This window comes from Balaenoptera musculus, chromosome 2 (genome assembly GCF_009873245.2).
Source record: "Balaenoptera musculus isolate JJ_BM4_2016_0621 chromosome 2, mBalMus1.pri.v3, whole genome shotgun sequence".
NCBI classification, from domain to species: domain Eukaryota; kingdom Metazoa; phylum Chordata; class Mammalia; order Artiodactyla; family Balaenopteridae; genus Balaenoptera; species Balaenoptera musculus.
Genome location: NC_045786.1, coordinates 38,706,004 through 38,718,223, shown reverse-complemented (window position 1 = coordinate 38,718,223; position 12,220 = coordinate 38,706,004). Strand labels below are relative to the sequence as shown.

Here is a 12,220-nt window from a genome sequence, read left to right as displayed (position 1 = left end):
GGGCAATGGGCTTCAGGAGTTCCTGACAGATAGATTTTTATGCAGTGGTTTTTGGTCCAGTGCTGATCAGCCTTCAAAGGGATGAAACATGAGCCATTGGACACTTGGATGGGTGAACAGGAAAAAGGAAGCTCCATTTTTTCTTGTCATAATCCTGAAATGTGTTGGAAAAAATTTAACATTGATACAAATACCACTTCCCTTCTCTGGCTAAATGGCTACTCTCATCTCAACCCCTGCTCTTGGTAGGGTGGCCCTGTCTGTCCTAGAGTGGTTGCCTTTCAAGACAGTCAAGTGTTCTATTCGTGGCAAAAGCACATGCCATTGCAAAAGCAGTTTCAGACTCAGAATTTTAGAACTGGACCTCATTCCATAAACCAATGTGTAAGTGGGTGGGGAACTAGTCTTGAATGAATGCCTACTGAGTGCCAGGCACTCTTAACATTTACCGGAGTTATTTAATCTTCTCATCAACTACTATTGTTACTCCCAGTTGCCAAATGAAAAAAATCAGGATGCATGCAGAAAGGTTAAGTGACTTGCTCAAGACCGTACAACCTGTACATGCCAACAGGGAGTTCAATTCTAGATATGATTCCAAAGGCTACATTCTTCCAGGCTGCCTCCAACTGGGCGAAGGTCATCTTAAGGGCTGAAAGAACAGTGGGACGATAACTGAGGTCCACACTGCCTGGCACAGCCCCATCACCCTTTCCTAGCAGGAAGGGGCCAGAAGCCGCTGCCTCTTCATCCTTTCCTCTCCTTGAGGCTTGGCGACTGACTCATTAACCTGACTCCTCTCTCCCGGGACACGACCCCAAATTTTGCCCCTGGTGTCCTGGACTACAGGTGAGTCCACCTGTCGGCCTGGAGCCATCAGACCCGGCAGCTGAACTACCAGTCGGCCTCCCTCCTCCCAACCCCAGACGACGCCTGACATTACCCAATCGCCCAACCCAGCTTGCGGTCACAATTGCCTCCCTCTTTGCACCCCGCCTCAGTCAACATCAAACAAGACCCCTCTAGTAACCCTCCTCTCTTTTCCCTGCCACTCCGGGCTGGCTTTATCCTATAGTGTCTCGGCCTACGGGCTAAAGACGTCAAAAATAACCAATTGTCTTGCAGCTCTTCGCTAAGGGCTCCGCCTCCGCTCTGAGGAGCAGCTCCGTTGACCAATGGGCTACCCTCCGGGTACAATGGAAGTACGGGGCTAGTAGAGCAGCGGCTGGGAGGCCCAATGAACGGGCGGGTTTCCGTGGTTAGGGGCGTGGCAGAAGCGGTCGTCAGGGGCGTGGCGGCAGTTGCTTGGGCGGGGCCGGTAGCGGCGGGAGCTGCACTGGCCAGGGGTTCCGGCTGCATTTCCATGAGCGCCGGCGGCAGCCGCTGAGCTTCGGGAACCCGACTGGGGGCGAACTGGGCCGCAGTAGTCAACCACACGCAGGTAAAGCCACGGCGAAGCGAGCTCCGCTAAGCCGCGATTGAGCCCCCGATCAGTCTGGCCAAACCCCTGAGCCCCGCGGTCCCTGTCGTGGCTCGGCCCATCACGCCGCAGCCTGAGCGCCCGGGATCCTCGGGGGCCTATCACCTGGTGCCGCGGTGGTCCCCAGGGCCGGCGGGGAGGGAGGCAGCCTGGACCGCATCGGGTGGGATACGCCTTCCTGAAAGCCCTTTGTCCCCTTCAGCCTCAGATACCGAGGATGGGGACAACCCCGACTGCGGCCTCCCTACCGGCCATCCCTCCATCAGTGCGCACTCTTGGGACCTCTGGGGTCTGGGGAGGGGCTCTTCCAGCCTTGGTGATGGAGATCCGGGATCGGCACCTGCAAGGAGAGGGCCGAGGGACCTGATTACAACCCCGAATATCCGAGGGGCCTCTGCGTTTCTGGGCTCCAGGGGGGCACCCAGGAATGATGGGTTCAAGTTGTACGGACGCAGCTTTTGACCCACTTGGAGGCACACTTATTTAGCTCGCCCACGTGCCAGGCACTGTTCTAGGCGCTTCGTGGTCTTTCCCCACAGTGAGAACTGTCCAGCAGCGCAGGCCCTGCTAGGCGAGGCAGCGAACACCTCGACCTTGGAAGTGACCAGGCAGAGGCCAGTTGACAGCCACCTGCCAGGGATGTTTAGAAGGGAGGACTGCATGACCCACCTGTAAGGCCCTTCTCCATTCACAGATGCACTCTGACCTTTAATGCCTACCTTGAGAAGAACGCTGCTGGGGGCTCATTAGTTTGAAAGTGGGTGTTGAATTCATCCACAATGAACTTGTGGTCTCAACTCTCAAGAGTGGGTGTTAGCAAAGAGAACGGACCATACCAATAAGATAAGGTTTATTTAGCCATTATGAAACTCCTTAATTTGAACTACTGTGGGCTGCGTGCGTCTTTTAATCTTCCTGATTCCTCTCCTTTGGTTGCTTCACCTCCAGTGTGTCAGTTTCACCTGCATTCCAGTAACCAGATCCAAAGGCAGGCTCCAAGATCAGACTCCTGAGAGGTTGCTGGGGGGACTGTAGGTTTGGCAGAGTTAATGTGATCTGGCCCAGAGCTTTTCGAGGGCCATTTCATTGCAACCACACGAAGCAGAGTCCAAAAGAAAAACCATGCAGTACCCCTTTCACTACCCTCTGTCATTTGCCTGAATAGAGGCATAAGAGAGGAATAATCTATTATTATTAGAGTAATATATATATTATACATATTATATATATATAATATATTATATATATAATATATAATTATATATATTATTATATAATAAGAGGAATAGTCTTGCGAAGGTCAGGAGGCAGAGGAAGAACCTTAATAGCAAGTTTGCTGCCTGTTTTAGGATGAATTAACCTTTGAATAACCCGTCAGAAAGCAGACCTGTCCATATACTGCTGATTGTTGCATGAACTTGCGGCATTTTAGAGCTGAAGACACCTTAGATAGAGCTTGTCTAATCCGTCTTCTCAATGCACAGGTGAGGAAACGAAGGCCTGGGGAGGTCACAGGACTGACTGGTCATCACAGAACCATGATCTGTTGACCCTGGATCTAGCCAGTGCATGACTTGTATTTCACTCCTAGACTACTTATCTCGCTCTCTGTGTTGAAATTCTAGGGGAGTCTAGAGAGGTTAAGAGCACAGATTTTGGGGCCAGAGTGCCTGGATTTGAATCCTAGCCCTGCTTCTTACTAGCTGTAACCTTGGGCAAGTTACTTAACCTCTCCGTGCGTCTGTTTGTTCACCTATAAAACAGGAATAATAATGGTACTTAGATTAGAAGGTTGTTTTGAGGATTACTCTATCTGAGGCATTTAGAACAGTGCCTGGCACACAATAAGCACTGTAGATTTGCCAAATACGATTTTCTGTTGCCTTTTTATACAGCTTTTCTTCATACCTACAACCCAGTATTTTCTATCAGGAGCTAATTTTTTCCCCTGCTTCCTCTCCCCCAGTTCATTAAACATATTTCGGATTTCATTGTATTTAGCACATATGGCTGTGGGGTTTTCCAAGTCACATCGCATTTTATTTCTTATTTTTGTCTTTTATTGAATCAGGTAATTCATTTTCTCTGTTAGTCCTCTCATTGTAATTACACTCTTCTTAGACTCCAAATCTCATTCTCTTTAAAAGGGGGTGGGGGGAAATCCCTCAAAGTGATAAACCAAGTCCCTGATGATACCAATCTCCACGGCATCCTTCCAAATATCTATTCCCTCTGTTCGGCCCTGTTTCCCAGTTGTCAGTGTGCTGCAGAGTGATTATAAATGGGTGAACATTTTTAGATTAAGATTTCATGAGCCACTGTATTAAGTGCTTTTCGGAAGTTCAGGGATCGTGTGTCAAATGCATTGAAGTAAGTTACTTACTCATTGGAGCAGGGAGAGCACCAGCAACGCCTGCCTTGCCTGGCAGGAGCACAAGTGTATGACTGATTCTTGCTGGTAATCTAGCTCTTTCACTAATTTTACTGCATTTTTCCTGTTCTTTTCTTGAGCTTGAAATAAACCAGATGGGACTTGCAGCGGAACGGTCTTTTCCCCTCGTTCTGGTTGGGGAAGTTCCCTTTCTTTTCTACTTTCACCTTCATTCTCTTTATCACCTTCACGGTTCTGATAAATATCTACTCTCAGTCTGCCAACCAATTCCCTTTCAATCAGAAGATACCTGTCACCTTTATTTCTTGCAGGAATCCGGTCACTTTGGGTTTTCCCTTCTCTGTTTTTACATGTTTTCTAGAATGAAGCAAAGATGATCACTACTTATTGATTGGCACCTTCCTAAGAGTTGATTCTGAGTTTGGGTTTTTTGTTTAGGACATTCTGGAACTCAGCCATCTTAGAATAATTGTTTTAGTTTCTTTGTGTATTAATAAGGGCCCCTTTCTCTCTCTCTCTTGTTCTCGTTTCTCATAACGTCTTGGTGAAAGGGCTTCTTATTTGCTGTTATTCCTTACTTCTTCCACTTCCGCCTTCCTCCTGGGAATCTCTGGCAGGGCCCACGAAGAGTGTAGTGGTTCCCCACTGCCCTTGTTCCAAGCTCCTGTCCAGAGCACGAAATAATTTCTTTGGTCCTATGGAAGACTGGGGTGAAGTCTGCCTTGTTCTTTGCCTAAAACCTGGCCCTTTGAAAAGCCCTAGGAGAGAGAGCCTTCCAATATAATGGAATTCACGTGGCAGAATTTCTGCTCTAACCTACTGCTTACAGTATTCCGGTTTTCACTGCAGTGTGGGTTTTGAGTACTCTTTGACCAATTTAAGAGCATAGGTGACTGGAGCAAGGGGTGTTTAAGCCTTCCTGTTTCATCTTGGGCTACGCTGTCCCTAGAACAGAGCACAGGGAGTTCAGGCTGCCTCTTGATGTGCTCTGGCATTAGGATTTTATAGCAGCTCTGCACATTCCAACCTTTTTGGCCAGTGCGTGTTGTTTTTAACCCTCATGCTGCTATTTCTGCATTGATACCCTGCAGGTGCTGACATTATCTCCCTTCAGGATCATTTTCATATCTGCATGTTTGTTTTTGTGGTCTTGGTTCCAAGGCGTCATGTTTTTGGATTAAACATTTTCTATTTATAAAATGGCTGGTGTGGACAGGCCACCAGACCTATTGTTACCCATGAAGCTTGCACACTGGGCCCAGTTGGGTGCAGGGCTTGTGACCCAAGGACCCATTTTCCGATCTTTCGCAATAGTTAAGTAGCAGACAGGTAAAGAGCTTATTAGAGAATTGGAACACTGATACCCTTGGGTTTGCCTGGTTTCTGATTTTCTTTTGTTGTCTTTGAGTGGAGCTTCATTAAGTTCAACAAACTGAGCATCTGGTTGTGTGCCAGGAAGACAGCTGTCCAGATTAACAAGGGTGTTTGGTTTGCTGCAGAAAGACAATTTTGTTTTTATTTTACATTTTAAAATTTTCAGTGTTTTTAATTTTAAAAATTGTTTTAATAGGTAATGCATTTACATGATGAAAGAAAATATTCGAAAGGTGCAAAAGTGAAGTAGTAAATACATCTCTGTCCACCCCAGACTCCTACCACCTAGTTTTATTCCTTAGAGGCACCAGTGTTACTGATTTCTTCATCCTCCAGAGGTGTTCCAGGCACAGCCGAGATATTTTCTAACATCTTTTAGCAAATCCATTATGATTATCTTTCCCTTTTACACAAATGGTAGCAAACGATACATGCTATTTGGAACCTTGCCTTCTTTCACTTAGTGTTTCTTCACAGTATGGGAAGAGCTTCAGCCTCATTTTTTACGAAGGTGATCTATTTTAGATATTCGATTCTGTTTCTAAGGCTGCTAAGAACCAGTCTTATTTAGGCAACAGCTTCACATGGAGATCTTAAAGCATTTTGTGGATTATTTGGGGGCAAATATTTTTCTTCTCTGTCCTGCAGCTCTGAGCCTGAGAAGAGGCCGTGTGAGGGGGAGGGCCTCCCCTGAAGGTCATCCTATGAAGGGAGAGTGGGGACATTAAAAAATGAGGAGCACTGGCCCTCAGGCTCTTCACCTGCCCTCTGGGCAGAACGTGCTGGAATTGCCTGGGAAAGCTTGCTGTGCTTTCTCTGGTCTCCAGGGAAAGCTCCCGGCCTTCCTGATACACCTTTCAGCATCTCTACCACGTCGAATCCTGTCTCCTGCACCCCAGCCCCGGCTCTGTTTGTTCTCGCCCTTGGGCATCAGAGAGGAACCCTGCCCTTCATGACGGGACTTCCTGTCTGGAAAGCTTTGTTAAGGGCCCCACCCCTTCCTTTCTCTCACCCCATGAAAAACCAGCTCTCACACCTGTGCCTCTGTGAAGCGTTTTTCCCAAACAACATTTGGGAATATGATATTTGTTGCTCTCCTTAGGAGTGTTTCCCATTCTCCATATCACTTGACCAAGGTCTCTGAGCCTCACATGGCCTTGCTAAGCTTTTGCTGATGATTATTCTAAGAAGAGAATTTAGGGGGTCTTCACATTTGAATTTTCTATGGCTGCTCTTATGTTTTCTATAACCACACTGGTTTAAACATGGTCTCATGGTCTTCTGTGGCTCCCAGTTGTTGCCTGTTGCTTTGTTTCTCACTTTTCTTTAAAATGTGTCTTGGGACTTCCCTGGTGGTCTAGTGGCTAAGACTCTGCACTCCCAATACAGGGGACCCAGGTTCGATCCCTGGTCGGGGAACTAGATCCCACATGCCGCAACTAAGAGTTCATATACCGCAACTAAAGATACCGCGTGCCACAACTAAGACCCGACGCAGCTAAATAAAATATTAATTAATTAATTAATTTTTTAAAAAAACTAGAACACAATCCTCCTGGGAATAAGCTATAAAAAAAATGTGCCTTAATCTTCATCTTGTTTTTACTTCCCTCCCAATCTAATTTAGAGCGTTGAATTGCATTGAATCTTTATGATGTTAGTCAGCCAGTCTATTGAGAGTCATTACTTTCTGATCTTTGCTCCTTGCTGGGTGTCCACATCATCAATCAGTTGTACCACAGATGCTGTGTTATGTAATATGAGGAGAGGGAGGTGATGTTATCAGTCAGCCTCTTCCCAGTCCCTCTGGGGTAGAAGAGATAGAAGCTTTGAAAAAACTGCCCCATTTCTGCACAGTCACTCCAGGCATGTATTTGTGTACTGTTTACTTAGTCATGTCAATGAGAGCAGTAAAAACAAATCAGGAAGTCCAACATAGGATTGCCAAATTTTAAGTTTTTCAAATAAGGCATTAAAAAAGCCCTGTCATCTCCCATCATCGCCATCATTTAAGAAACGACTTTAACCCCAAAAATGTGGGAAGGTCCGTATCCGAGAATAAAGAGCAGCCTTCTAAACAGAACATATTTAGATTGATAAAAAGGTTGAGCTCATGGAAATCGAATCGTGGCGTTCGAGAGGGTCTGAGGTAGAGGATTCTATTCAAGGAGGGTTCCACTTTTTCAGTTTCCTTAAACAGTGCCAGCTGTTCTTTTGCTGAGAAACCAGGCCATTCACTTAGCCAGCTAACCTAGCCATGGCATCATTTGATGTGGTTTTGTGCCCAGTGTTTTTTTTAGGTGGTACGGACCACACAATGTCGATGTGCAGTTGTAGCATCTTAGAGTGATGTGAGCTGATAGTGGGAGTTGTTCTTGGACTCAGCAGGAGCTGGATGTGTTCATGTCTGAAGTGCTATGTTGGGACTTCCCTGGCGGTCCAGTTAGGGCTAGGGTTCCGTGCGTTTGCTGCCGAGGGCCTGGGTTCGATCCCTGGTCGCGGAACTAAGATCCCACAAGCCACGTGGCGTGGCCAAAAATAAAAAATACTAAAAAACCCACAATAATATAGTGCCCTGTTGTAGTTGTTAAGGATGAGGAGTGGGGGAAATTGAGGTGGGACCTCCACAACTTGGAATGAGGCCATTTGATGTGATGGGTTTACACATGAGGCTTTTGAAGCCTATGCTTACATTAAATTCTTGATGTAATGTGTCAGGTGGTGGCTCCCATTGTTTCTGAGATATAATGTGACTTATCACCTGAGTCCGCATGGCACCTTTTGCTCTCCTCCAGCAAAAGTAAATACCACGACATTCCTTCTGTGTTATGGGTATTTCCCAGTCCAAGGCCAAGGGTATATTCTTGAGTTTCTTTGAGTTCTCCTTAAATTAAGAACACTCAGACTTTTAGGTTTCATGTTAATGATAACTGGAAATATTTTAAAAGCATGTCCTGGATCACGGGGATGATGTAATTATATCCAGGTCCAGGCACACCCCACCTCAGTGCCCCTTAGGTGTGTGTGAGTTAGAACCGGGCTAACCTGCTATAAGAAAAATACAGAGATGGACTTAGCGTGAAGAAGAGGAGCTAGCATCAGGTGAAGCCAAGTGTGCAAAGGAAGGCTGAAACGGGGGTCCCAGCAGAGGAAAGGGGTGCGAGAACAGTCACTGCACTGCGCCTGGTACTCATACAACCTGCCCAGGAGCAGGTGGGAGCACCTGACGTTGTCTTGGGGATTTCAGGTCTGAGAAATGGCATCAGCCTCATTACGTTAGTGTAGTTAACCTGAATTATACTATTTGGGTAATTGTATTTGTATTTATTTGTACATTCGTTTTAGTCTCCATAATTGTAAAAGTGCTAAGAAAACTTCATGTCTGGTTTTATGTTCGTACATTTTAAGAAATAGTATAAGAAATAATAATCAAATAAAAGTAATTCAATTTAAATTTAAGATTCGAATAAAAAGTCCCCAGAGGATCCAGCGGGACCATTTTTTTCCCATAGAGGGGGCCAACTAGCACCTGAGTTTGAAAGACCCCAGCGTAGGAATCTAACCTCATGACTGAGGTTTCCAGTCATGTTTGTGTCATGCATGGCTCCTTTCCACGTGTTGAACACTTTAGAAATATTCGTTGAGTCGAAATGAAGAGTTAGTTTGCATCATTGCCGTGCCGCCTGAATGAGAGATCCTGTTTGTCTGTGAAATCAACACTAAGTGTCCGTACCAGAGGAGGGGAGCCCTCCAAAAGTAATCTCTTTGATTCTTTTTGTTTAATTTTGGAGTGAGGAATAAAGTTTTCTTATTGATATTTACATGACCCACACACTTACCAGGAGGGCCATAGCTGGGATCAGCCTGAAGCTTATTTGCCACAAGTAACTCATCAGCCCAGGGACAGTGGAGGTTTGACCATAGCTGAAAGCCAGGTGTGAACTTGAACCTCAGTGACTACTGAGACTGTTTGTACTGTGGCTAAATAATCATTCAGTCACTTATGAGCTTTTATTATGGGAATTTTAAAGGTATACAGAAGTAGAGAGAATCATATAGGGAACTCCCGTGTACTGTTTCCTCTTTACCAGCCACTGCCCCAGCTCACATCAATTTTGAATAAATCCCAAATATCATACAGTTGTATCTATATGTATTTCTGTGATATCTCTTAGAGATAGGGATTCCTTTATTAAACCTAACTACAGTACTATTATACTCTTTAAAAAGTTAACAGTAATTCTTTAATATCATCAGCTATCTAGTCATCGTTCAAATTTCTAAGTGTCTAAAAATGTCAGAAGTACATTTCTTCAGTTTAATATTTTTGAATCAGGATTCAAATAAGGTTCACACACTGTGGTTGGTGGCTCTGCCATTTATGTCTCTTTTAAACTACAAGTCCATTTCCTTTTCTTTCTTTTCCTGCAGTGTTTTGGAGAAATTGGGTAATTTGCCCTGTAGACATATTTATTTATTTATTTATTTATTATGTTTTATTTTTTTAAAATTTTTTATTTATTATTATTTATTTATTATTTATTTATTTTTGGCTGTGTTGGGTCTTCGTTTCTGTGCAAGGGCTTTCCCTAGTTGCGGCAAGCGCGGGCCACTCTTCATCACGGTGCGCGGGCCTCTCACTATCACGGCATCTCTTGCTGCAGAGCACAGGCTCCAGACGCACAGGCTCAGCAGTTGTGGCTCACGGGCCCAGTTACTCCACGGCATGTGGGATCTTCCCAGACCAGGGCTCGATCCCGTGTCCCCTGCATTGGCAGGCGGATTCTCAACCACTGCGCCACCAGGGAAGCCCTATTTATTTATTTTTGAACAGGTAATACACTCACACAGTATAAGAGTCAAAAGCTATGACATAGTAAACAGTAAAAAAAAACCTCCCCCAAAGCAATGAATGTTACTAGTATCTTATATATTCTTTCAGAGGTATTTTATGCATATCCCAGCAAATGTGTGTATATCTCTATCCTATATCTTTCTTTTTTCTATAACTGGCCACATATTGTGCTTGTTGTTCTGTTCCTTGCTTTGTTCACTTAACATGGAATGATGCATTTTAGCAAATCTCCATACGCATTGTTTGGCATCCTATTAACTTTTCTCAAGTATCCAATTATGACATTACTGCTTCTGAAAAATTGAGGGAAGCACAGTATTCCCAGGATGATGTGATTGCACTGGAATCTTTCAACAGACATTTATTGAGCCCTCTCTCTGCTGGGCCTCTGCCATCCAGGCTCTCCCCTGAAGCCTGGACACCCTCTGCCCCACCATTGGCCCATGCTTAGCCCAGAAGTGGTTTTCCATGAATGTTTGCTGAGCTCCCAGCCCCTCACAGCTAGCGCCCTGTGTGGCCTGGAATGTATTCACACCGTAGACTATAGCTTCTCAGATTCCATATACCCTGGCTACAATTCCCTTCTCTATTCCGATCAGGTAAATAAAGTGCTCACTCACTCTTGTCAGTGACATTGAAAAATGTGCCCTTCTAAATAGTAAGATGATAGAAAATGTCAAGGAGATTATAGCCAAGGATATTTTTCCCAATTTAGAAAATACAGACCATTTCCCTCCGTCTATCATTAATATCACCCATCAGTCTATTTATTGACTCCCCGTAGAAAGCTGGATGTTACACTGAAATTGCAAGAGAAATCTTGACTTTGCCACCAAAGAGTTTATGAGAGGAATGCAAATTTCTTTAAGGCTCTCTTTGGATGGGAGAGGACTTGCAGAGCATGTGTCAGTGGGCCAAAGGGATCAGGATCCTTCCAGCTCTGTGACAGGTGCCTTGTTTCTCTGTATTCCTAGAGCCTTTTCTAGGCCTGGCCCAGGGTGGGTCTCCAGACCTCAGACTCCTCCTTGGCATTAATAATAACACACAGAACTGTCATAAGTACCAAATGAGGTAATGTCTAAGGACACACTTTGTAAACAGTAAATTACAGATTGGTTTCCATGTCAACACCAATGCACTTTGTGACATGTTTTTTTTTTTTTTTTTTTTTTTTTGGTTTTGTTGGGTCTTCGTTGCTGCGTGCGGGCTTTCTCTAGTTGTGGCAAGCGGGGGCTACTCTTCGTTGCGGTGTGTGGGCTTCTCATTGCGGTGGCTTCTCTTGTTGCAGAGCACGGGCTGTAGGCGCGTGGGCTTAGTAGTTGTGGCACGTGGGCTTAGTTGCTCCGTCACATGTGGGATCTTCCCGGACCAGGGCTCGAACCCGTGTTCCCTGCATTGGCAGGTGGATTCTTAACCACTGCACCACCAGGGAAGCCATCGTGACATGTTTGAGGATTAACTGAGGTCATGTATTTAAATCACAAGCCTGTGATAAACTGTAGAGCTACACAAATAGGAATTTTATTTTCGTCTAGTTCTGCTCCTTCCTTTTGAAAATATAGTGACCTCTTAGTTGGCATTAGCCACAGAGCACTTACTGGTTCCCAGGATGAGGGTCTTTGACCCCTAACCTGTGGTTCACAGACTTAATATTTTCTCTGGGGAGCTGATAGATAAGCTAATGGTCTGGAATGGATACAGGAACTTGTAGTACATCCATGATCTACTCGTCACCTGCAGAAGATGGTTAAATTGGGGTTGGTAGTGATCGCTCATAGGCAAGTCCAGGACCTGGACTCACCGGGCTTGAAGACACAGACTTTGGTCTCTGCCCTAGGACCCTCTAGCCCTGTTGGATAAAGTGAGCCCCTCTTCTGCTATGTCTGGTGGACACACCATAGCCAAGTATTGTATTTGCATTTAAAATTTTCATTTTAATAATAGGACACTCTTTATCATCCCCATTTTAATGGGTAAGGAAACTGAGGTGCAAAGAGGTTACGAAATTTGCCCAAAGTCATACAACCAGTAAGTGGTAGAGTTGTGATTCAGTCCAGATCTATCTGTCCCCAAAGCCTGTCACCCTACTGTAAGTGGCCTTACTACCCCGCCATCCATG

At 45.1% G+C, this 12,220-nt stretch overlaps 1 protein-coding gene across 3 annotated transcripts in view; it reads left to right on the top strand.

The window, feature by feature from the left end:
* Nucleotides 1–1,211: 1,211 nt before the first annotated feature.
* Nucleotides 1,212–12,220, top strand: part of ABHD2 (abhydrolase domain containing 2, acylglycerol lipase) — a 107,784-nt gene continuing 96,775 nt past the window's right edge. For 2 of the 3 annotated variants that reach the window (XM_036841577.1, XM_036841576.1), the window contains exon 1: nucleotides 1,330–1,441. The gene's annotated coding sequence lies outside the window, so the exon portion shown is untranslated. Of the gene's footprint in view, nucleotides 1,442–12,220 lie in introns of all 3 variants that reach the window. The other variant, XM_036841575.1, reaches the window with a different exon arrangement.